This window comes from Bombina bombina, chromosome 6 (assembly GCF_027579735.1).
Source record: "Bombina bombina isolate aBomBom1 chromosome 6, aBomBom1.pri, whole genome shotgun sequence".
Lineage (NCBI taxonomy): Eukaryota > Metazoa > Chordata > Amphibia > Anura > Bombinatoridae > Bombina > Bombina bombina.
The window spans coordinates 627,418,399-627,444,393 of NC_069504.1; positions in this window are offsets into that span (position 1 = coordinate 627,418,399).

Below are 25,995 nucleotides of genomic sequence, written 5' to 3' on the forward strand. Positions count from 1 at the left end.
TCTATATAGTAAAGATATTAGTGATTATTTTTAAGGTGTTGCAAAACATCCAAGTACAAAAATAAATGTTTTAAATGTTTTTTAAACTATTATTTTGAAATTCAAGAGTATTCCATGATCACACCCTCTTGAAAACTCTCTAGAGTATATGCACCAGGGTTGAGATTACATATACTGTGCAGGCTTCAGCACAAGCGCTGAAGCCTGTGCCGCCTGCAATTTCCCCTCGCACATCGGGGTATTACATATACCGTGCCGGCAGTTCATAAAGTGCCGTAAGTCGGATAAACTAGAGATGTCCAGAAATGAGCGTAAATATAAATTTCTGGAGTTGCTAGGGACGTATGTGCGCCTAAGAAAATAATAATAAAAAAAATCTCCCGTAAAAGTCTAACCCACCTCCCAAAAATAAACCTGACACATAAAAAGCCCTATATCCGCCATCAAACCCACATCGGAACTAATAATAAATATATTAACCCCTAAACCAACAACCCCCACAACTCAATAAGCCTGATTAAACTATTAACCCCTAAACCGCCATTAACCCACATCTCAAACTATCTATTAAAACTATTAACCCCTAAACCACCAAAGCCCACAACGCAAATAAATAATTAAATTACTAAGCCCCCTAACCTAACACCCCCTAAATGAACCTAAATTACCTAAATTAAAAAATAATAAAGTTACTAACTTTCAGCTAGATTACAAGTTTGGTGTTATGAGTGAAAAAGCATTGTAACGCTGCTTTTTCCCTAACGCTGCTATTACAAGTCTTGCAGGTATAGGTGTACCGCACACCTTTTTGGCCGTCACGCAACGTCAGTACCGAACTTTTAAAAAAGTATTTTTTCAATGGGACTCCCATAGTGCCGGTATGATGAGTTTGCCTAGGAGGCCAAAGAGTGAGTGGTACACTCTATAACCACAAGATCCGTACTGCCATCTAAACTCAGTAGTTATGAGTTTTACGTTACAAAGCTGTAGCATAAAACTCATAACTAAATTGTTAAAAAGTACACTAACACACATAAACTACCTATTAACCCCTAAATCGAGGCCCTCCGGCATCGCAAACACTATAATAAATTTATTAACCCCTAATCTGCCGCTCCGGACATCGCCGTAACGTAAAAAATATATTAACTCCTATTCCGCCGCTCCCCGACATCGTCGCCACTATAATAAACTTATTAACCCCTAAACTGCCTCCCTCCCACATCGTAAACACTATTTAAATATTATTAACCTCTAATCTACCATCCGCCCACACCACCGCTATAATAAACCTATTAACCCCTAAACCGCCATCCTCCCGCATCACTACATAAATATATTAACCCCTAAACCTAACCCTAACGTAACCCTAAGTCTAACCCTAATGTAACCCTAACCCTAACAGCCCCTAACTTAAATATAATTAAAATAAATCTAATTAAAACTTACAATTATTATCTAAATAATTCCTATTTAAAACTAAATACATACTTACCTGTAAAATAAAACCTAAGCTAGCTACAAAATAACTAATAGTTTTATTTTTATTTCACAGGTAAGTTTGTATTTATTTTAACTAGGTAGACTAGTTAGTAAATAGTTATTAACTATGTACTAAAAACCTAGTTAAAATAAATACAAAGTTACCTGTAAAATAAAGCCTAACCTGCCTTACACTAAAAACTAACATTACAATAAAATAAAAAAATTTAATTATTCAAACACAATTATCTAAATTACAAAAAAAATAAACACTTAATTACACAAAATAAAAAATGAAATTATCCAAAATAAAAAGAAATTACTCCTAATCTAATAGCCCTATAAAAATTAAAAAAGACTCCCAAAATAAAAAAAAAACCTAGCCTACACTAGACTGCCAATAGCCCTTTAAAGGGCCTTTTGTGAGGCATTGCCCCAAAGAAATCAGCTCCTTTACCTGTAAAAAAAAATACAAACAACCCCCCAATGGTAAAACCCACCACCCACACAACCAACCCCCCAAATAAAAACCTAGCTAAATAAACCTAAGCTAACCATTGCCCTGAAAAGGGCATTTGGATTGGCATTGCCCTTAAAAGGGCATTTAGCTCTTTTACATTGCCCAAAACCCTATTCTAAAAATAAACCCCCCCCCCAATAAACCCTTAAAAAAACCTAACACTAACCCCTGCCGATCCACTTACAGTTTTCCAAGACCGGACATCCATCCTCATCCAGGTGGCAGAAGTCTTCATCCAAGCGGGCAGAAGACCTCATCGAAGCCGGCAGAAGTCTTTATCCAAGCGGGCAGAAATCTTCATCCAAGCGGGCAGAAGTCTTCATCCAGACGGCATCTTCTATCTTCATCCATCCGGCCCGGAGCGGGTCCATCTTCAAGACATCCGGTGCGGAGCATCCTCTTCTTCCGATGGTCGCTGTAGAATGAAGTTTCCCTTTAAGTGATGCCATCCAAGATGGCGTCCCTTACATTCCGATTGGCTGATAGAATTCTATCAGCCAATAGAAATTAAAGGTGAAAAAATCCTATTGGCTGTTGCAATCAGCCTAAAGGATTGAGCTTTCATCCTATTGGCAGATCCAATCAGCCAATAGGATTGAGCTCGCATTCTATTGTTTTATTTTTTTGTAATGTTAGTTTTTAGTGTAAGTCAGGTTAGGTTTTATTTTAAAGGTAACTTTGTATTTATTTTAACTAGGTAGTTAGTAAATAGTTAATAGCTATTTACTAACTAGTCTACCTAGTTAAAATAAATAAAAACTTACCTGTGAAATTAAAATAAATCCTTAGCTAGCTACAATAAAACTATTAGTTATTTTGTAGCTAGCTTAGGTTTTATTTTACAGGTAAGTATGTATTGTAAGTTTTATTTAGATTTATTTTAATTATACTTAAGTTAGGGGGGTGTTAGGGTTAGGTTCAGGGTTACATTAGGGTTAGACTTATGCTTAGGGTTAGGGTTACGTTACATAGTGTTAGTGATGTGGGAGTCCAGAGGTTTAGGGGTTAATAACATTAGTATAGTGGCGTTGACATTGGGGGCGGCAGATTAGGGGCTAATAAGTGTAGGTAGGTGGCGATGATGTTCGGGCAAGCAGATTAGGGGTTAATAACTGTAATGTAGGTAGCGGCGATGTTAAGGGCAGCAGATTGGGGTTAATAACTGTATGTAGGTGACGGCGATATCGTGGGCAACAGATTAGGGGTTCATAACTGTAATGTAGGTGGTGACAATGTTAGGGGCAGCAGATTAAGGGTGTTTAGATGTGGGGTTTATGTTAGGGTGTTAGGTTTAAACATAACTTTTTCTTTCCCCATAGACATCAATGGGGCTGGGTTACAGAGCTTTTGTTTCCGTTATCGCAGGTGTTAGGCTTTTTTTTAGTCGACTCTCCCTATTAATGTCTATGGGGAAATCGTGCACGAACACGTCAAAACACTGCTTGTATTTGGGTGAGGTATGGAGCTCAACACAACCATATCGACTGTACAAGCTGGGTTTTACAAAACCTGTAATAGCAGCGCTATCTGGAGGTAAAATACCGCTGCTTTTGTGGCGGTCGTTAATTTCCCTATAGCGCTCAAAACTTGTAATCTAGCTGTTTTAAAATAAAAAAAACTAACATTACTTTAATAATAAAAAAACTAAATTTAAATTAAGCTACAATTAAAGAAAATAAAAAAAATCTTAATATTACAGAAAATAATAAACCAAATTATCAAAAATAAAAAATTAAACCTGATCCCTATGAAAATAAAAAAGCCTCCAAAATAAAAACACCCCCTAATCTAATGCTAAAACTACCAATAGCCCTTAAAATGGCTTTTTGCAGGGCATTGCCCTAAGTTAAACAGCTCTTTTACATTAAAAATAAACAAAGGCCTCGCTAACAGTAAAAGCCCCCACCCACCAACACCCCCCAAAATAAAAAAAATAAAATCTAAAAAAAACCTAAACTACCCATTGCCCTGAAATGGCATTTGTATGTGCATTGTCCTTAAAAGGGCATTTAGCTCTTTTGCTGCCCTTAAAAGGGCATTTAGCTCTTTTAAGAGTGCCCATCCCTAATCTAAATAAAACAAACCCCCCCAAAATTTTTTAAAAGAAAACTAAGTCTAACCCCCCCCAGGTTGGTACTCACGGTTGCTGAAGTCCTGCGGAGAAGGTCCTGTTCCAGGCGGTGAAGTCTTCTTCCAAGCCGGCGGCCTCTTCTTTTTTCTTCCAGGAACAAGCCCGGGTGAGCTGAAGGCAGATGACCACGGAGCTGAAGACCGGCGACCCTGGAACTGAAGACCGGCGACCCTGGAACTGAAGCCCTGCGACCCTGGAACTGAAAACCAGCGACCCGCTGAGCCATGGAGCATGGAGGATTCTCTTTGTATGATCTCTGCCGTATACTGAATAGGGAATTCAAGGTACGTGATTAAAGATGGTGTCCCTTGAATTCCTATTGGCTGATTTGATTCTTCAAATTCAAATCAGCCAATAGGATTTGAGCTACTGAAATCCTATTTGCTGATTTGAACAGCCCAATAGGATTCAGTAGCTCTCATCCTATTGGCTGATTTGAATTTGAAGAATCAAATCATCTAAATAGGCAATTCAAGGGATGCCATCTTTAATCTCGTACCTTGAATTCACTATTCAGTGTACGGGGAGGTCGTATGAAGAGGAAGCCTCCAGGCTTCATGGCCCCCCCCCCTCTGTGAGTCGCCGGTCTTTCAGTTCCATGGTTGACGGGTGAAATATATACGTGCCGCATTTATATGCTAAGCTGTATATTGGATACCAACACTAAAAGTGACCTGAGTCCCAGAGGGCGCTAACGATATTATTAACATAAATATACCAATATAATGTGAGTGATATTAACAGTTATTACTTCAACAATAAAAACAATCTGATACAACAGATAAATAAATACTTAGAAGTGTAAATTTAGGGGAGGAGCCCAAGCCGTGCATGCGGTGAGGATTGCAGCAGAGAACTGAAAGCTCCGTAAAAAAACTCTCCCTGATGGAATGAAGATTTGCTAAAATGCTTTAATATACTATAAGGAGCTACTATATTATTCCCCCTTTTTTTCTGTAAAATAAACCTTCTATTCAACAGCAAGAAATTGGATTTAGAAAAGAAATACCTTTACCTGAGGAAAAGCCGAGTCGGGCGTGGTGTGACGTACAGAGGACTCAGGTAACAGAGAAGGCATGCTGCATTGCAAGAGCGCGAGTTGCCCCCATAGACTACAACCAGGGAATTGATACAACAAAAGAACGGTACAGATATCGGATACCTGGGAGGACAATAGAGGCGCAGAGAAGCTCCAGGACGATATGAGGAAAGGACAAGATACAGATACTCAGGAGAGTTCACTTGCCCGATATACAGACGAATAACCCGAGAGGGCGCCCCGCCCGGAGACAAACCGGGTTGTACATAAACAAGCAGACCTACTACGTTAAAAATTAATCGGTCTTACAAAGTACCCGATCTGGGAAGAAGCCGGTTAGGTGGGTGACGTCAGTGAATACCAGAAGAAGAGAAGACAAGCGGCACTCCTAGAACGCGGACCGCAATCACAAAATTGCAGCGGGGAGTCAGAGCCTGCTTACTAGGACTAGAAACCTAACGGAGGATAAGGGTAAATAAACAGCACACGATACGCTGAGCCAAGAAATTGAAGCCGGATCCCACCCTCCCTGAGGAGAGATAAAAAGACCTAGACCAAGTAAATTTTAATATATGCCCCTAGGGGACATTTGATTTATTGGGGCCCCACAATAGAGAAGATCAGTGGAAGCACTAACAACAAACTAAACTGTGCTATAAAAAGATAAATAAACCCAGAGAGATTCTGAGAAAAAAGGAAAGAAGAGAGAAAAGGGAAAAAAAAAAAAGAAAAAAGGGGAGGGCAAAGCAAAAAGAAAAGGAGAGAAGGGAGAGAGAGAAGAAAGATAACTTTTAAAGTGGGATATAAAGTATAAACTGTGAACAGTGAACTACTCAGAACATAACACTTAAAAGCGATAGTGCCCAGGTTTTGGTGGGGCCAAGGAATAACGGATATTTATAAATTCCTCTTAGAGTGCTTTAAAGAAAGGACTTCTACTCTACCCCTAAATTTTTGGTCTGTTAATAAAAATCTTCCACTAAAAAGGAAGAAGAAAAAGGGGGAAAAAGAAGAAAAAGAAAGGGGAAAAGGAAGGAAAGGGGAAAGGAAAAGAAGTAAAGAAAGAAGGAAAAAAAAAAAAAAAAAAAAAAAGGACTCTAGAGGGATGGCAAGCAAAAAAATGGCTAAGACAGATAAGATAAACAAAAATAATAAATCTCCAAGTATGAAAGACAATCCTTTCTTCCAAAATCTGAGTATGGAGAGCCAGAATACCCCCAAATCATAGGGGCAAAAGAGATGGATAACCCAGCAACCAAGGATATCCAAATTAATATTGAAGAGATAAGAAAATTAGCTACTAAAGAAGATATTGTATCTATAAAAGAATGTATAGTGGCAGAAATTTCAGATTTGAAAAAAGATCTGAAGGATGTGGGCCCAAGGGTTAATTCACTAGAAGAGCAACAGGAAGAGATAGAGAAAAACCTCTTTCAGGCGAATGAAATAATAACAGCTCAATCACATGTTATTTACGATATACAAAATAAACTCGCAGACCTAGAGGACAGGTCCAGAAGGGAAAATCTGAGAATTAAGGGCATACCTGAAGAGATTAAAATAGACGAGCTCAAGACTTTTACACAAAAAAATTTCAGTTCACTCGACTTGACTTTACAGAGTAAATAAATAAACATAGTCAGAATCCATAGGTTAGCAAGCCAGGGCACATCAGAGAGACCAAGAGATGTTTATATTAAATTACAAGATTTTGAAATAAAAGAGCACATATTAAGAATTGTAAAAAAAGAACGTCCTTAAATTTCAACAATGGGATCTCCAAATTTTTGCAGACCTGAGTCTGTCAACAACGAATAAGAGAAGAGAACTTAGATCTTTACCAGATCTCTACAAGAAAAGGGGCATTAAGATACAAGTGGACATACCCTTTGGCTTACTCATTACATATAATGGGAATAATTTATATTATAAAAGAAAAGAAGACATTCACCAAATTAATGCTAAACTACATTTACAATTGGAGGATACCTGAAGATTTCATAGGGCCTACATATGAGGAGAGAAGACAAAGCCAACTTATGAGTAAGGAACAAAATAAGAATCATTGGGAGGAGATTAGAAGAAAGAAGAAAGATTTCCCAAGACAAAATCCAACTCAAGCACCTACAACATAAGCATAGAAGAACCAACCTGGAAGAAAGACTGACTAGTTTTCACTGTTTTGCATTTTAATTATGAGGGATAAGCTCGCTTATGAGATTATAGATAGGGGATTTTTTTTTTTTTTGATTTTTTTTTTTGTACAAATACTTTTTCTGTACAAACATTTTTCTCTGTTTTTTTTTTGGTATAAATATTCCCTTCCTACAAATTTTTTTTTTTTTTTTGTACAAATATTTTTTCTGTACAAATATTTTTTTCTGTTTTTTCTGGTACAAACATTTTTTTTTGTACAAATATTTTTTTTTTTGTACAAATATTTTTTTTTGTTTGTACAAACATTTTTTTTTTCTTTTTTTTTTTTTTTTTCACAATATCACACATATATTAATACAGAAGGTAAGACCTTCCTTAAATACTGTTTTTTCTTAGCACTATACCCACCTTTACTCACTCACTATTCTATTAAAGAGCACAGGAAGCAACTTCTCCGCTTGCATATTAGCACATGCTACATTCGGATTTAGATAACATTTCACTGCGGAAGACAAAAACTTTCCAAAATTATATATATTTATCTACAAATATCTTCCTTGTACAAATATTCTTCCACGAGTACAATTTTTTTTTTCTCCCTCTCTCTTCACTTCACTAGACACACACTAACATAGAAGGCAAGACCTTCCTTAAGGATTTTTCTCTTTTTAAACACTATATTCATCTTTATCTATTCACTGTTTTATTATAGAGCACAAGAACACCTCTCTGTTGGTCTATTAGCACATGTTACACTTGGTTTTAGATACAGCTTCACTTTGGAAGAAAAGAATTTCTCAAAATTATTTTTTTTCTCCCTCCTGTCTATAAGAGACAAGGTAATAATTCCATCAGGGAGGAACGACTAGCCCTGATTCCTAAACTTTGTCGTTATGTCTTTTTTGTTTTTATTTTTTTGTTTAAGCTAAAATTAGATTGATTTTGCTAGAGTTTAAAAGATCACCTATGTTTAAAATATATAATGTTTTCGGTTGGGGGGGATGTGGAAAATTTACGTGGATACTCTTATGGGGGAGTCTTTAAATGACTGATATACAATTGATTTCTATAAATGCCAAAGGGCTAAATACGCCCCAGAGAGAACCATGGCACTGAGGGAGATGGAGAAGTTGAACGGGGATATCTTATTATTTCAAGAAAACCCATTTTAGAAGAAATAAGAACCTAGTTTGGTAATGAAAAATATAATATACGTTATTCGGCTTCGGACGGGACCAGGAGGAATGGAGTCTGCATATTAGTACATAAGAGATTGAACTTTCAATTAAAAGAACAATTAAAAGATAAAGAGGGAAGATATATAGGAATAAAAGGGAACTTACAAGGGGAACTGTGACTATCTGTAATTTGTATGCCCCCGAACATTGAAACAGAATATATTCTTTAAGAGGATTCTTAATCATATTCTGGATTTTCAAGAAGGGACTATAATAGTGGGGGGGATTTTAATGTGTCATTAGACCCAAATTTAGATAATTCAAAGAAAAGATCCTCTATGCCAAAAATATATAATAGACAAGTTAATAAAAGCATAGAACAACTCGCCCTACAAGATGTATGGAGACTATTTTCATCCAGATCAAAGAGATTATACTTTCTTCTCCCACCCCCCACGCATCTTATTCTAGACTAGATTATTTTTGTATGGACCTTAATGGATTATCAAAATAGTGGAAATAGAAATCCTTCCGATGAAGTGGTCAGAGCACGCTCCGGTAAGGCCTGAAGTTAAATTGGGGATTTAAGGGAAGATAAGCAACATAAATGGAGATTAGATGATACTATATTAAAAAAAACAAGAAGATGGGATACAATTGCCTGGAATATTGATAGAATATTTTGATATTAACAATATAGACGATATCGTTACCATCAATACTCTGGGATGCACATAAATGCGTTATACGCGGAGAACTAATTAAACTCAGTAAGTACTCAAAGAAAGATAAGAGAGAGTGGCAGTTCCGAGAAATGATGGATAGAATATGTGTACTGGAGAAAAATCACAAACAAGACCCCAGAAAATAAAAATATCATAGAGGACTTGATGAAAGAAAGAAAGTCATACAGGAATACTGGTCGAGTATTAATAAAAGAAAAGCAATATGGCTAAAACGTAAATATTATACAGAAGGGGACAAAATGGTAGACTATTAGCTAGAGCTATTAAGAAATAAGAAATAAGTAAGGGGATCTATAAAATAAAAATGAGAGCAATAAATTATGTAAGAACCAGAAAGAGATTAACACACAATTTTGTAAACTTTTACCAATCCCTATACAATCTAGATACTCAAAGAAGTATGGGACATAGATTGGAAAGTTTATACAAATAATCTCAGCTTAATCAAGGTAACAGAAGAAGAAAACCAGAAATTAGAACAGCCATAAGTCCTCCAAGAAATAAGGGGAAACTATAGAGGGATTAACAGAAAGGGAAAGCACCAGGCCCCTGATGGGTTCTCGGCACTATACTATAAAAACTTCAAAGACATCCTAGCCCCATTTCTATGGAATCTATTTACTTCAATAGATGAGGGGAATAAATTCCTTCCATTGAAATGCAAGAGGCGAGTATAAGTATGATCCCCAAGACAGATAGAGAATAAGGAAGATGTGAAAAACTTTGAGACCGATCTCATTACTAAATCTGGATTTAAAAATTTACGCTAAGGTTATGGCCAACCGGTTAAAGCATATCATGTAGAACGAATAATACACTTAGGATCAAGTAGGATTCGTACAGAATAGGGAAGCGAGAGGATAATATCATTAAAAATATACATTTATTAGAATGATGCCCGAATAAATAAAATCCCATCTGCGTTCATCTCGGTGGACGCCGAAAAAGCGTTCGACCGGGTTAAATGGGTCTTTTCAGGGAAGATACATTAAAATTGTTTGACTTTAATCAGATAACGATTAAAAGAATAATGGCACTATATTCTGACCCAACAGCAAGGATAAAAATAAATGGGGAGATCCACTGATAGCTTTAAAATACGAAATGGGACAAGACAAGGGTGCCCATTAATCGCCAACTTTATTCACACTGACTATAGAAATTCTGTGCAGCTCGAATCAGACAAAATTTACATATTAAAGGAATTACCATAGGAAACATGGAGTATAAAACTTCTCTATTTTGCAGATGACATCCTCCCCTGACCGAACCGGAAACATCGATGACAGCTCTCTTAGAAGAACTGAAGTATTTGGATCATTATCTAATTTTTTAGTAAATGTGAATAAGTCAGAATAATGAGGTGTGGGAATGAATGTGAAGATACAAGATAATATAACTAGGGGGGATACCTTTTAAAAAAAAACACAGGTACTCAAATATTTAGGGTATATATTTGTCTGAATCAATAAGTAAAATATATGACCTTAATTATGGAATTTTAAAAAAATCATTGTAAATGAGTTACTGTCATGGTACCCCAAAAAAGATTTCATGGATAGGGAGGATAAATATTATCCAGATGAACATCCTACCAAGATTATTATACTTATTACAGGCGCTCCCTATACACCTTCCAAATAGTTATATGGAAGAGTTCCAAAAAATGATTAATAATTATGTTTGGGGTAAAATCCACCCGAGAATAGGGATAACCACTATGCATAAGAAAAGACAAGCAGGAGGTATGGGATTACCCAATTTAGGAATGTATAGACAAGCATCTATGTTACAAAGGGTAATAGAGTGGCACACACAAAAAGGACATGAAATTATGGTGAGAAAATAGAAACAGATCTTCTAAATAGCAGAGAAATATGCAATCAATGTTGGATAAATCCTAAAGAGAGATCTATACATATAGAGAAATATAGTATCCTGGAAGAAAATTTTAAGATATGGGACAAATTGATAAGGAAAAAAGAGGGAATATCCTCTATTCCATCCCCACTATTATCCTTAGTTAAAAATAAAGCATTCCAGGAGGGTCGATTTAAAGGAGACAAAAAAGAAAATAAATACTGAATAGTAGATATATTAGAAAAGGGGAAACTAATGTCTCTGAATAATCTACAAGCAAAGGGAATGGAGGGACTTAATGAGTGGTATACATACTTCCAAGCATAATCATTACCTCTTAACTTTTAAAGATAAGGATAAGAATAATCAGACCCCTAACAAAGCTAGAGAACTTATGCAATTCAAAAATGATATAAAACATAAATCTCTCTAAAGCATATAGTATCTTACAAAATAATTTATATCTCTCTCCCCCCCCCCCCCATATACTAAAAATTGGCAAATGGAACTAAACATGGATATTAATGTTAAGACCTGGACAAAGATCTTTCACAGTACTGCTAAATCTTCCATATCAGCTAGAATACTAGAACAAAACTTAAAGATCCTAACTAGATGGTATCTTACCCCTACTAGAATCAAGAAAAATCTATCCACACACTCAAGAGAGTCTGCTGGAGATTATGTGGGGATAGAGCGCACACTATCCCATATTATGTGGTTCTGTCCAAAAATTAAGCCTTTCTGGGCCAAATTATTACAATCAGCAGATATTAAGGAAGATAAGAAAAAACGAAATAATTTTCTGACAGGCAATTTTGAATAACTTGGACTTTAAAAGTACCTCACCTAGAAGATACTTATATCAAATATGCTTAATAGCGCAAAGAGTTTAATTATAAGCAAAATGGAAAACAGTAGAAATACCCACAAAAGAAGAATGGGTTAGAAAAGTCAGTGAAAATTTGTTAAATGAGGAATTCTTTTATTTTGGTATACATAAATACGAAATCCCTACAGAAGCAAAGTCTATCTGGGAAAAAATAATAAGGGATTCTCCATCTCCCTCAGATGAAGAAGGGGTAATGGAGGGAGAATAAAGTGGATGAGATTGCATGTATCTATACTTTTTTTCACCTCCGTATAAAAATGGGTAATAAGTAAGGTGATTTATGATTAATGCGCAAATATGGTTACTCTATGCACTGAACATGATGTGCTGTGTTTATTTTTTTTTTATTTTTTTATTTTTTTGTATATGTTCTGTCTTTTTTGTGATAAAAAAAAAGAAGAAGTGTAAATATAAAAATGGATAGGGGAACCTCATTAAATGTTGCCAAACTCTGTTGGATCGTCCATAATCATCCTAGACAGTTCCAATATGGTGTATGTAGTTTCATATGCGTCCCCAATAAAAAGTAGTTGAGCTCCAATGTTTACGGCTGCACTCTTCAAACACTGTCCCCAGCTGGGAATAGGACTTCTAGATAAGGATGAGAAAGAGGCGCACAAATGTGTGTATCTGTATGTACTGGAACACACTGAACTGCTGGTAATATATGCACAGGGTACTCACACAGTTTCAGAGCACACCAGTGTGCTTGTGGAAGCGGGCTGTTAATCAGAGCAAACCAGCTGGCTCTTCTCCGGTATACAGCAATCTTTCTCATCCTTATCTAGAAGTCCTATTCCCAGCTGGGGACAGTGTTTGAAGAGTGCAGCCGTAAACATTGGAGCTCAACTACTTTTTATTGGGGACGCATATGAAACTACATACACCATATTGGAACTGTCTAGGATGATTATGGACGATCCAACAGAATTTGGCAACATTTAATGAGGTTCCCCTATCCATTTTTATATTTACACTTCTAAGTATTATTTATCTGTTGTATCAGATTGTTTTTATTGTTGAAGTAATACTGTTAATATCACTCAACATTATATTGGTATATTTATGTTAATAATATCGTTAGCACCCTCTGGGGACTCAGGTCTCTTTTAGTGTTGTTTAAGTGCTGTGTCAGTTACTATAATCAGAGGTGCTGCTGTTTTTTTTTGTTTTTGTTTTTTAATAAATTTTTTATTGAGAAAACCAGAGGCAAGTTCAAAAATAAAAAAAAAACAGTTTGAGCATCCACGCAGGGATGGATATGGAGATGAACTTGAGCGAAAGATATACAATACATAATACATAACCTAGGGCAAGCATAAACCAACAATAGAAATTATATAGATGTAGAGAGTACATTGTTTTAAGGATAGTTGAGTCATAACTAATCTGATACATGTGATAAACTTCATGTAATGGGGGAACAGACTCAGAGAGTAATAGATAACAATGCGGGCCAGTATGCCCCAGGTTACTCAGATAGTTTCTCTTTTTTTTTATTTTTATACTATGGAAAGAAGAAAAGAGGTAGAGAGAAAATTCAGCGGGCAAGAGCCGCTCCGGATGAGGGGAAAGGGAAGAGATAGAGAGAAAGAGGGGGCGGGATTTAGCTGGGGATGCTGAACTTATAGGTACTTCTGTGACCCTTAAACTAGATGAAAGCGGGGATGGGGAAGATATCTCATATCGGGTCTACTAATACAGGGGGGAGGGCTGAGATAGAATGAAAACCCCATAAGGGGGAGCTATGGGCTGAAAGTGATGGTCCTTTCCTGGTACTTTAATAGTCTATTTGTGTAACAGTATAATTCTGTCCTGTAAATCTATCCCTAATATTCACAAAATAACATTCTCTAAGACCTTCTAGTTTTGCCTATAAATACATAGTTACTTCCCACTCACTACCTTAAGGTGTTGTGGCTGAAGCTGTATGACTCTAGGGGAAGGGAGATGGTATTTACTTTCAACTATCCTAGTAAGTATGCTAGGGGTTTAGTGTAGACAAGGGTTTAGTAGATATAAGAGCTCAGTTTCAGATCCTGAGTCCACATAGGCAAGCTTATATCCTGAGAAACAAACAACAGAATTAAATAGGTGCAGGTTAGCACTAGGGAGTGTAAATACACACCGGAGTTATTTGCCCTGGACTATAGGAAAGCCTGATATATCAAGTACACATAACTAGTATAAAAAAAATGGGTAAAAGAGGAGTGGAAATATTTACAAAAACACTATAGTTGAAGTATTTCTAAAACAGGGCACAACATGACAGCAGACAAAGTTTAGATACTTTTAAAAATAAAAAATAAAAATAAGAGAGCTCTTTTAGGCTTGCTGTATTGATTCTCTGTTAAAGTAACATTGTCTGTTTAAGTATAATAGCTAACCAAGCTATTTTATAAATTATTTGCTTTGCAAGGGTTGCATTTTTATTTAAAAAAAGGAAATAACTAAATAACTTTATTTCTAGCATTCAAATTTTTTTTTGTTTTTTCTGTCTGTGTGGGTAATTAGGGGTGGGATTATTTTCACCTGTTTGGGCCTTGCAAGCCTATAAATTTAGCACATTTACTCTGTGAGCTTGCTCTTTTAGGCTTGCTGTATTGATTCTCTGTTAAAGTAACATTGTCTGTTTAAGTATAATAGTTAGCTAACCAAGGTAGTTAGGCAAACAAGGTTTTGGGGTAACCAAGGGGAAATATATTTATTTTATACTTTTAAGTTAAACCTTTTATTAAGAATGTGTGAGAATCTCATTCAGTGTACAGCTTGCCACATGTTTGCATCACTGGAGCAGCCGCTTCTGGGATTATATGTTTGTGGCAAGTGCGAGCATATTGTCTCTTTAGAAACTCGTATTGGGGATCTGGAGGAACGAATTGCAACACTACATGAAATTCAGACACTTGAAAGGGAAATGGATAGGACTGAGCTGGTTGTTAATGGTTCCAGCAGTGGGAATGGGGAGGATTCAGATGAGGAGACTCCAGGATGTAGCTGGGTCACAGTTAGAGGGCGAAGTAAGCGGAAGAGACAGGCCAGTTCTGAGCTGGTACACCCCAATAGATTTGCAAGATTAAGTGAAGATGTTGGGGATATCAGTTCAGGGGTGGCAGTGTCACAGAGGGCCGTGTTGCCTAGTATAGTGAACAGTCCTTTAGCTGTGGAAGAGGAGCATACTATGGTGGGCAGTCCTTCAGTCATGGAAGAGGGGCATACAAGTCAGGGCCAGAGGCAGATGTTGGTGGTAGGAGACTCTATTATAAGGAAGGTTGATAGGGTAATTTGTCATCCAGACCCTTTACATAGAACAGTTTGCTGTCTTCCAGGGGCTCGTGTTAGGCATATTGTGGAGCGTATTGATAGATTGTTAGAGGGATGCGGGTCTGATCCTGCAGTCATGGTGCATATTGGTACTAATGAAGAAATCAGTGGGAGATGGAGAGTCCTAAAAAATGACTTCAGGGAGTTAGGTAGCAAGCTTAAAGCAAGGACCTCCAAAGTAATATTTTCTGAGATATTACCAGTGCCGTGTGTTAACTCAGTAAGGCAGAAGGAGCTAAGGTCTGTTAATTCATGGCTAAAAACATGGTGTAAAAATGAGGGGTTTGACTTTTTAGAACACTGGGCTGATTTTTCACTAGGGTACAAATTGTACAGTAAGGATGGATTGCACCTGAATGACATGGGTGCAGGTGTGTTGGGGGAAAGGATGGTAGCAAGTTTAGAGAACCTTTTAACTAGGCAAAGGGGGGGGAGGGTCAATTAGAACAAAATAGAACAGAGAGATCAGTGTCTGAATATGTCACTCCCTTAATATCTCAAGGAAGGGATGACTTAAGAAATGTCACATTAGAAAGTATAGAGGAAAGTACACCAAGTAGCAGCAGAAAGCACATGAAAATTAAATGTATGACAACAAATGCAAGAAGCATGACAGGTAAAATTGGGGAGCTGACGCTCTTAGTTGCAGAAGAGGACTATGATGTTATCAGTATAACTGAAACTTGGTGGGATGATTCACATGACTGGGCAGTTAACTTAGAGGGGTATACATTATTTAGGAGGGACAGGAATAATAAAAGGGGTGGAGGAATCTGCATGTATATTAAACCTGACCTTAAACCTACAATAAGGGAAGATATTTATGATACAAGTGACAATGTAGAGACCCTGTGGGTTGAAATAAAGAGTGGGGGGAAAAATCCTAAAAAAATATTACTAGGAACATGCTACAAGCCTCCCAACATTAGTGACCCGGAGGAAACTCAACTACTTATCCAAATAGGTAAGGCTGCTAATAACAGTGCTGTAATTATGGGAGATTTTAACTACCCTGATATAAACTGGGCCAATGAAACTAGTAATTCAGCTAAGGGGGATAGATTTTTAAATGTTCTCAGGGATAACTTCTTGTCACAATTAATAGAGGAGGCCAACTAGGAGTAAAGCTATATTGGATTTAGTGCTATCAAACAATACAGATATAATATCAAACATAGAAGTTAAAGAACATTTGGGTAACAGTGATCATAACATGGTCACATTTGAAATCTCTTTTCATATGCAGTGTTTTAAAGGCTTAACTAAGACTTTTAATTTCAAGAAAGCAAAATTCAATGATTTAAGGAAATCATTAAATAATATAAATTGGGACAATGTATTTTCTAATAAAAATACAGAGGATAAATGGATAATATTTAAAAATTTGTTAAATAAATATACATATCAATACATACCATATGGTTATAAAAATAAAAATAAAAAAACTAAGCCGTTATGGCTAAATAAAAATGTGTTAAAAGAAATTAGGAAAAAACGTAGGGCATTTAAATTATTAAAAGAAAATAGTACAGACTCAGCATACAATATTTATAAGGAATGTAACAAAGCATGCAAAAAAGCAATCAAATTAGCCAAAATTGAAAATGAAAAATTAATTGCCAAGGATTCTAAGTCTAACCCTAAAAGGTTCTTTAAGTACATAAATAGCAAAAAGTCTAAGAAGGATAATATAGGTACATTAAAATGTGTGGAGGGTAGCATGATAAATAATGACAGGGAGAAGGCTGAGGTACTAAACCAGTTTTTTTCTTCAGTATACACAAGAGAGGAACCATTGAATGATACTTTGGAACAGAATAGAACATGCCAGTCCATACCACTAACTGGGTTTTGTTTAGAGGATATCAGGAAAAAACTAAAAAATATTAAGGTAAATAAAACTCCAGGCCCAGATGGAATACACCCAAGGGTGTTAAGTGAACTTAGCACTGTTATAGACAAACCTTTACTCTTAATTTTTCAAGACTCATTATCCTCAGGCATGGTACCCCAGGATTGGCGTAAAGCTGATGTGGTGCCACTCTTCAAAAAGGGAAGCAGGGATGATCCAGGAAGCTATAGACCAGTTAGTCTGACATCAATAGTGGGGAAGATATTTGAAGGGATTATAAGGGATTATATTGATGAGCATATTCGTGTAAACAAGATTATGAGTTCTAATCAGCATGGCTTTAGGAGAAATAGATTATGTCAAACTAATCTAATTAGATTCTACGAGGAAGTAAGTAAAAATATAGATAAAGGGGAATCAGTTGATGTGATATACTTAGATTTTGCAAAGGCATTTGATACAGTGCCACATGAGAGATTAATGCACAAAATTAAGGGACTGGGAATAGCTGAAAATGTTAGCTCATGGATAAATAACTGGATAAAAGATAGGGAGCAACGAGTAGCAGTAAATGGATCATACTCAGATTGGACAAAGGTAATCAGTGGCGTCCCCCAGGGATCAGTACTGGGCCCTGTTCTTTTTAATATTTTTATAAATGACTTGGAGCAAGGATTAAATAGCGACATCTCTATTTTTGCAGATGATACTAAGTTAAGTAAGGTCATTAGGTCAGAGCAGGATGAACTCTCTTTGCAAAGGGATTTGCTAAAATTAGAACTATGGGCAAGTGAATGGAAAATGAGATTTAATACGGAAAAATGTAAGGTTCTACATTTTGGAAGTAAAAATAAGCAGGCTATGTATTTTTTAAATGGGACAAGACTTAGCCAAACACAGGAGGAAAGGGATTTGGGAGTAGTAATAGATAACAAGCTAAAGATGAGTGCACAATGCAGGGCAGCGGCTTCAAAGGCTAATAAGATACTAGCATGTATTAAAAGAGGCATTGATTCAAGGGAGGAAAGCATAATTCTGTCATTATATAAAGCCCTGGTAAGACCTCACCTTGAGTTTGGAGTGCAGTTCTGGGGACCGATTGCTAAAAAAGATATTGCAGAACTAGAAAAAGTTCAGAGAAGGGCCACAAAGCTAATAAGGGGATTGGAGAAATTAACCTATGAGGAGAGGCTAGCTAAACTGGGTCTGTTCTCTTTAGAAAAAAGGCGCTTGAGAGGTGACATGATTACTTTATATAAATATATTCAAGGCCCATATACAGAGATGGCAGAAGCTCTTTTTATTCCAAGAAAATTGGTTCTGACAAGAGGTCATAATTTAAGGTTGGAGGAAAGGAGATTTAATCTCCTGCAACGCAAACGTTTTTTCACTGTAAGAGCAATAAAATTGTGGAACTCATTACCAAAGGAGGTAGTGAATGCCAATACCATAGATACATTTAAAAATAGTCTGGATAAATTTCTGTATATAAACAAAATTCATGGATATGATTGCTAGTATTAAATGGGTCACATTTTAATGGGGTTATTTAAGCTTAACTGGAGCTTTTTGTAAGTATTTTAGATTTGTATAGGTTGAACTCGATGGACTTCAGTCTTTTTTCAACCTTATCTACTATGTTACTATGTTACTATGTAGAGCAATTCTGTGAATAAATGGCATATTAAATATTGGGGTTGTTGTAGGGAACATGTGCAAACATTCATACAGGGGGTCCTTCATTTAAGGTCTCAGCAAAAGTTCTATTAGCGGCTAGTGTGATATAGAGGGCATATGTTTACCGTTATTGGAGGTAATGTCCATTTTCAGTAGTAAGGGTGGAACATATTCTATGATGTGTGGGCCGCTTAGGGAAGGGATTCTCTGAAGTATACAGTCCAGATATAGGGAGAAATCAGCAACAAGTCTCTGAGCCAAAAACCATGTTCATATTCTTGCATCTATATATGAACGCAGAAGACATACCTAAGAATCAGCCTATGCCGCAAGCTAATCGGGCGTGAGGAGATTCATGAAACAAAAGCTCAGCTATCTTCGTCTTGTACAGCTGATCGGTTGGGCGGCAGAGATCGCTGATTGTGGTATGGTAATGGGAGGTCTCCGGTGGTAGAACTGCAACCCAGGAGTCTTGAAGGAGAGGGAGATCTTTTGCGCAGCTGTCGTCAAATTGCTTCATCTCGGGTGCGTCAGCTATAATAGAGTGATCAGCTAGTACCGTTGCCAGAGTGTTGCCTTTAATGCATCGTGATCCCCCAGCGACCGGCCGCCTCGCCGGGGGCCTAGGATTCCACATCACAGACTCAGCTCGAGTGCAACAATCATCCGGTAAGGGAGGCAGTGAGGTCAGTGTGTCATCTTTAGACGGAAGTTTGGTTTCGACATCCTCTGGCTGTATGTCAGATAGATCTGGGCTGTCCGGGGGATGAATTATAGACACCTCCCTCACTATGATAGACGATTGTGCTGGGTCTGCGGTTAGATGGTCAGTCTCACCGTCAGCAGTGGCATCACAGTCTGCCCGTAGGAGCCTGATGAGCGAGTTGCACTGGACATCCATCCTGTGCACCAGCCCATGTAATATAGTAGTAAACTCGTGTTCCATCTTCGGTAATAGCTTAGGCTCAGCTCTGCCGTGGTCTGGAAGTTCAGCTAGTATAACTCCGTTAGTATTTCCTGCCAAGTCAGAGAATAGTAGCTTAACCCGGCTATCCAGCTAACCGGGGGGGGGGGGGGTAGATGTTAAGAGAATACTGATAGGCCGCTGTACATAGGCTTCAAAAAGGCCATTGGAAGGTTCCTGCTTAGAGAGTTATGTAAAAAAACAGTCTCCTCTTGCAATATATTAACTTCTTAGTATTAGCATAAAGCTCTGAGTTAGGATGGCTCTTTTATAGTGAGATAAATAGGAGATTAGGCAATAGATTTGCAGAGCTCCATAATTATGCGACCTAGCATGTCTGCGGCGAAGCCACGCCCCCCAGGTGCTGCTGTTTTTAACAATTGATTTTAGGTTCTTGATCCCACTTAGCATTTTACCAATCTCTAATTTCCACATTTATGGTCCACAGTGTGTTATATTATCATATAGACTATTGTATCATTAGATTGGTGTGCTGATTAGTCTATTGGTAATAGTATCAGATACAAGACTAGTGAATTTAATTCGACTTTCAATTATGCTTTTAGCAGTAGAGAGAAGCAACAGAAGAAATTCTTTTAATCATCCTTCTAATGCTGAAGGTGACAGTCCAGGCCCCCTAGTAATTAAAAGTGTTCATACACTATTTTCCAAATTAGGGGAACTACTAAAAAATGAACATAGACACTGGTGGGACCTGGATTGCCTAAAGAAATATAAAGAAAAAAAGCAGATACCAAGGGGATTAAGAATTTTTAAGAATTGCTCTTTTAAAAATAACCAAGATTTGACCAAGAAATGGTATGAAATACTAGATGAATGTTCATTTAATTTAATAGACTTGCTGATCTCACATCGGCAAAGTTTGGTAGATACTCTGGAAATAGAAATTTATGCAATTCAGAAGGAATTGGAACCTATGAAGGAGCACTCAGAATATAATAGGTTAAATACAGAGACCATTAAAATGGTTGACGAGTATCAAAATGAGATTATTAGAATTAAAAAGGGCAAATTCAAAAGAGACGAAGATGATTATACTGAGGGGGTTGTTTATACATTTAAAAAAAACAAACAGTAGTCCCCAATGAAAGTAACAGTGGTTGGACAAAGGTACAATATAAGAACAAAAACAACCAACATGTGGGTAATGTACATTCGGCCCAATCATCATTTAGGAATGATGTGGGATCACATCACAATCAACATTGGGGAGCTAACAACTCTGCTAATAGTAATTTTCAGAATAAGCAGAACCACAGTTCAACTACCAACAAAATTGGAACAAAACCCAGACACATAATAATTATTATACACACCAAAATCCTAATCTTATTCCAATACATAACCGTTATGATCCATTACAGACTACATCAGAAGGGACCAGACACCCCAGTATTCCAAATTACTGTCAAAACATTCCTACTGCATCTATGGACCATGGCCATATGGTTAATACAAGAACAGAGATACCCTTAACCTCTAATAGTAATTTTTTAGGGGTTCCCAACTTGGCACCATTATGGAGAAGGAACACAAACCCACCCACCCAAGACACCACAACAACATTCACAGCCACAACAACAAAAGAAAAAAAGACCTTTCCCAAACGGGGAAGACGAGGGAGAGGCAACTCCATACAAAAAGGGAAACTACAAAAACTAGCTAAAGGCATATTCAATCTTTCATCTCATAAGCTAACAAATGATGAAGTGAGAATTCTAGGGAGAGGGTTGTCTTATTGTCCACCGAACCCCCACAAACTGTTTGATTTATTTGTAGACCTCAATAAATACACCAGGAAATTGGCACTACAAAGATATTTTGCTATAAAAAATCTTAAAAAAGGTAATATAGAAGGAATTCCAATTTTGACTCATTCTATGGATAACCATATACAAACTGTGTATGCCGAACCCAATCTAATTACTGAGGATTTATTTGAGGGATTTATACACACCTCTTTGGCATTGCCTTCTAACTTTAATCCCCCTAAGAATGATGTAACATATATCAACCTCTTCCAACTATTAGTAATGGAAGACTTTGATAAAATTCCCAAATTTTCTAATAAACACAAAAGACTTTGGCCTAATGAGGCTAAAGCTCTCCAATCTCTAGCCAATGATCCTTCATTGGTGATTAGGCAGGCAGATAAGGGGGGAGGAATAGTCTTGCAGAATTATCATGACTATATCAGTGAAGCCAAACACATTCTTCTCAATGTTGAATATTATAGGAAACTTGATGTTGATCCTACACAGATCTTCATGAAAAAATTATTACACATCTTGAAGGATGGTAGTAAGAAGGGAATTTTGAATTCAAAAGAACGGAAATTTTTAACCCCTATACATCCGTCTATTCCCTACTACTACCATCTTCCTAAGGTTCACAAAAATCCCCTTAAACCACCAGGTCGGCCCATTGTTGCAGGCATAAACAGCATAACAGACAAGTTATCGCAATATATAGATAGCTTTCTTCAGAAGTATGTCCAAAATCTGCCATCTTTCATTAGGGATACCACCGATTTACTTTACAAAATACAAGAATACAAACAGGAGGATAATGTGATTTGGGTTACAGCAGATGTAAGTGCCCTTTATTCTAATATCTCACATGAATTAGGCTTGTTAACCACAAAATATTATTTGGATGAAGATATTTATATGCCCACTGCTCAGAAAGAATACATTCTAACACTCATTGAATTCATACTGAAACACAACTATTTCCAATTTTTGGATGACTTTTACTTACAGGTAAAAGGCACAGCCATGGGCACCAGGTTTGCCCCCAGTTTTGCAAATTTGTTTATGGGTTATTTTGAACTCAATTACATATATAACTCGAACTGGAGGGCAAACCTGGTGTTCTATGGAAGATATATAGATGACCTGATATTTATATTTAAAGGAACAGTGGATGAGGCCAAACTATTTTGTATGGCTCTAAATAACAATACAATGGGTATACAATTTACTTCTAACATTCAGTCAGAAACAATTGAATTTTTAGACCTCACACTAACTTGGGATAAAAAACACACTATTTCCACTTCCACCTATTTTAAAAGTGTAGATTGCAATAATTTTCTTCACTACACCAGCAATCACCATCTACAGTGGAAAAATAACATACCGTTCAGCCAATTTTGTAGGATTAAGAGGAACTGTAGCTCGACAGAGAAATTCTATGAACAATCATGTATCTTAATACAGAGATTTGAAGAAAAAGGCTACCCCTGGGAAATTATAAAAAGTGGTTTTGAAAAAGCTTGCCAAATACATAGGTCAAAAATTCTTCAAAATAAGAAAAAACATACAAATAATAAAGATCTGGTAAACAAACAGGAACAACCTTACTTTGTAACCCAATATAACTCTAACTTTAAATTCATAAAAAAAGTGTTACAGAAACATTGGCCAATTCTATTAAAAGATCCCATACTTAAGAAAAATCTGAAAAATACTCCTAATGTGGTATATAGGAGAGCACCCACAATAAAACAATCTTTGGCTCCCAGCAAAGTGGTGATCTCTAAGAGATCCATTGTAGGGGGAATACAAAAAAACCCAACAGGTAGGAAGGGGATTCACAAATGTGGCAAACAAAGATGCCACATGTGTGACCATATAACTCATGGCGTTAAAACAATTAAATCTCACACTACTGGGGAAACTTTTTCTATTAAAGAATCACTGACATGCAGCTCTTCTTTCGTAGTATATGTACTATCCTGCAAATGCGGGGTACAGTACTTGGGACGTACAACACGAAATGTACGTACAAGGTGGAGCGAACATAGTAGGAACGTAAAAAATAAATCCACAAAACACAGTGTATCCAGACACTATATTCAGGAGCACAATGGAGAACACTGCCCCTACAGTATTACCCCATTAGAAAGCATCCCTGCATCCAACAAATATAATAGGTTTACCAGATTACGCCAAAGGGAAACCTTTTGGATCTTTAAGTTTGGATCTCTGTTTCCAAATGGGCTTAATGAAGTGGTAGATTTAGCAGTCTTTTGATATTTTCTCTTGGTAAAATCTAACCAGATATTAAAATAATTAATATTGTAATATACACTACAACAGTAATATATTATTCCCCAGCAGATATTAGAATTAGAATTATGGTTTATTTTTCTTATCTTATATATGTATACATATATGTGAGCGTGTGTATATATATATGTATGTGAGGAGGAAGATAAAAAACTGAAATTAAAATCCTCCATGTCTCAAAATTAGATCAATGTAAATATTTGCATTGGAAACTAGTACATCTAAGCAAGTATCCCCGCTTGCTTTCACCCAGAAATTCTTAATATGCAATGTTTCCAATGCACAAGAGAATTGTGGGTAATATATGCAAATTCTCAGTTTTTTTTGTTTCAAAAATACTGTTTTAACACAGCGATCCTTTTAAACAGGAATATAACAGCAAACCAGAAATCACTCACTAGACAAGCCTGTTTTGTTCTTTTTAGAACTCATCAGTAGGAGATAGATTTCTGATTGCTGCATTGGAAAAGCTATTTTCATGGTTAAACCAAAATTCATTAAAATTATGGGGGGGAGATAAAAAACTGAAATTAAAATCCTCCATGTCTCAAAATTAAATCAATGTAAATATTTGCATAGGAAACTAGTACATCTAAGCAAGTATCCCCGCTTGCTTTCCCCCAGAAATTCTTAATATGCAATGTTTCCAATGCACAAGATAATTGTGGGTAAGATATGCATTTTGGTTTAACCATGAAAATAGCTTTTCCAATGCAGCAATCAGAAATCTATCTCCTACTGATGAGTTCTAAAAAGAACGAAACAGGCTTGTCTAGTGAGTGATTTTTGGTTTGCTGTCATATTCCTGTTTAAAAGGATCGCTGTGTTAAAACAGTATTTTTGAAGCAAAAAAACCTGAGAATTTGCATACCTAATTTGCATATCTTACCCACAATTCGCTTGTGCATTGGAAACATTGCATATTAAGATTTTCTGGGGGAAAGCAAGCAGGGATATTTGCTTAGATGTACTAGTTTCCTATGCAAATATTTACATTGATTTAATTTTGAGACATGGAGGATTTTAATTTCAGTTTTTTATCTCCCCCCCCCCATAATTTTAATGAATTTTGGTTTAACCATGAAAATAGCTTTTCCAATGCAGCAATCATAAATCTATCTCCTACTGATGAGTTCTAAAAAGAACGAAACAGGCTTGTCTAGTGAGTGATTTCTGGTTTGCTGTCATATTCCTGTTTAAAAGGATCGCTGTGTTAAAACAATATTTATGAAGCAATAAAACTGAGAATTTGCATAACTAATTTGCATATCTTACCCACAATTCTTTTGTGCATTGGAAACATTGCATATTAAGAATTTCTGGGGGAAAGCAAGCGGAAATACTTGCTTAGATGTACTAGTTTCCTATGCAAATATTTACATTGATTTAATTTTGAGACATGGAGGATTTTAATTTCAGTTTTTTATCTCCCCCCCATAATTTTAATGAATTTTGGTTTAACCATGAAAATAGCTTTTCCAATGCAGCCATCAGAAATCTATCTCCTACTGATTAGTTCTAAAAAGAACTAAACAGGCTTGTCTAGTGAGTGATTTCTGGTTTGCTGTCATATTCCTGTTTAAAAGGATCGCTGTGTTAAAACAGTATTTTTGAAACAAAAAAACTGAGAATTTGCATACCTAATTTGCATATCTTACCCACAATTCTCTTGTGCATTAGAAACATTGCATATTAAGAATTTTTTGGGGGAAAGCAAGCGGGGATACTTGCTTAGATGTACTAGTTTCCTATGTAAATATTTACATTGATTTATATGTATGTGAATATTTTTCATTATATATATATATATATTTATTTTATATAACTAGGCCCCCTGTTTTTAGTCCACATGTGTCTATATTTAATCCAGGTGTAAACAAATCTTTATTTTTATTTTTTTATATTTGTATGTTATAATGTATTGTGTATGCCAACCACACCTACACATACAATCTTATAATTTTTTTTTTTATTTTTTTTTTAAATTTTCAAATGCTTTATTAAGAGTTTTCCAAGGTATACATAGATAAAACATTCAAATCAACATCTTTTGTTACAGGAAAAGATAAAAGTGGAGCT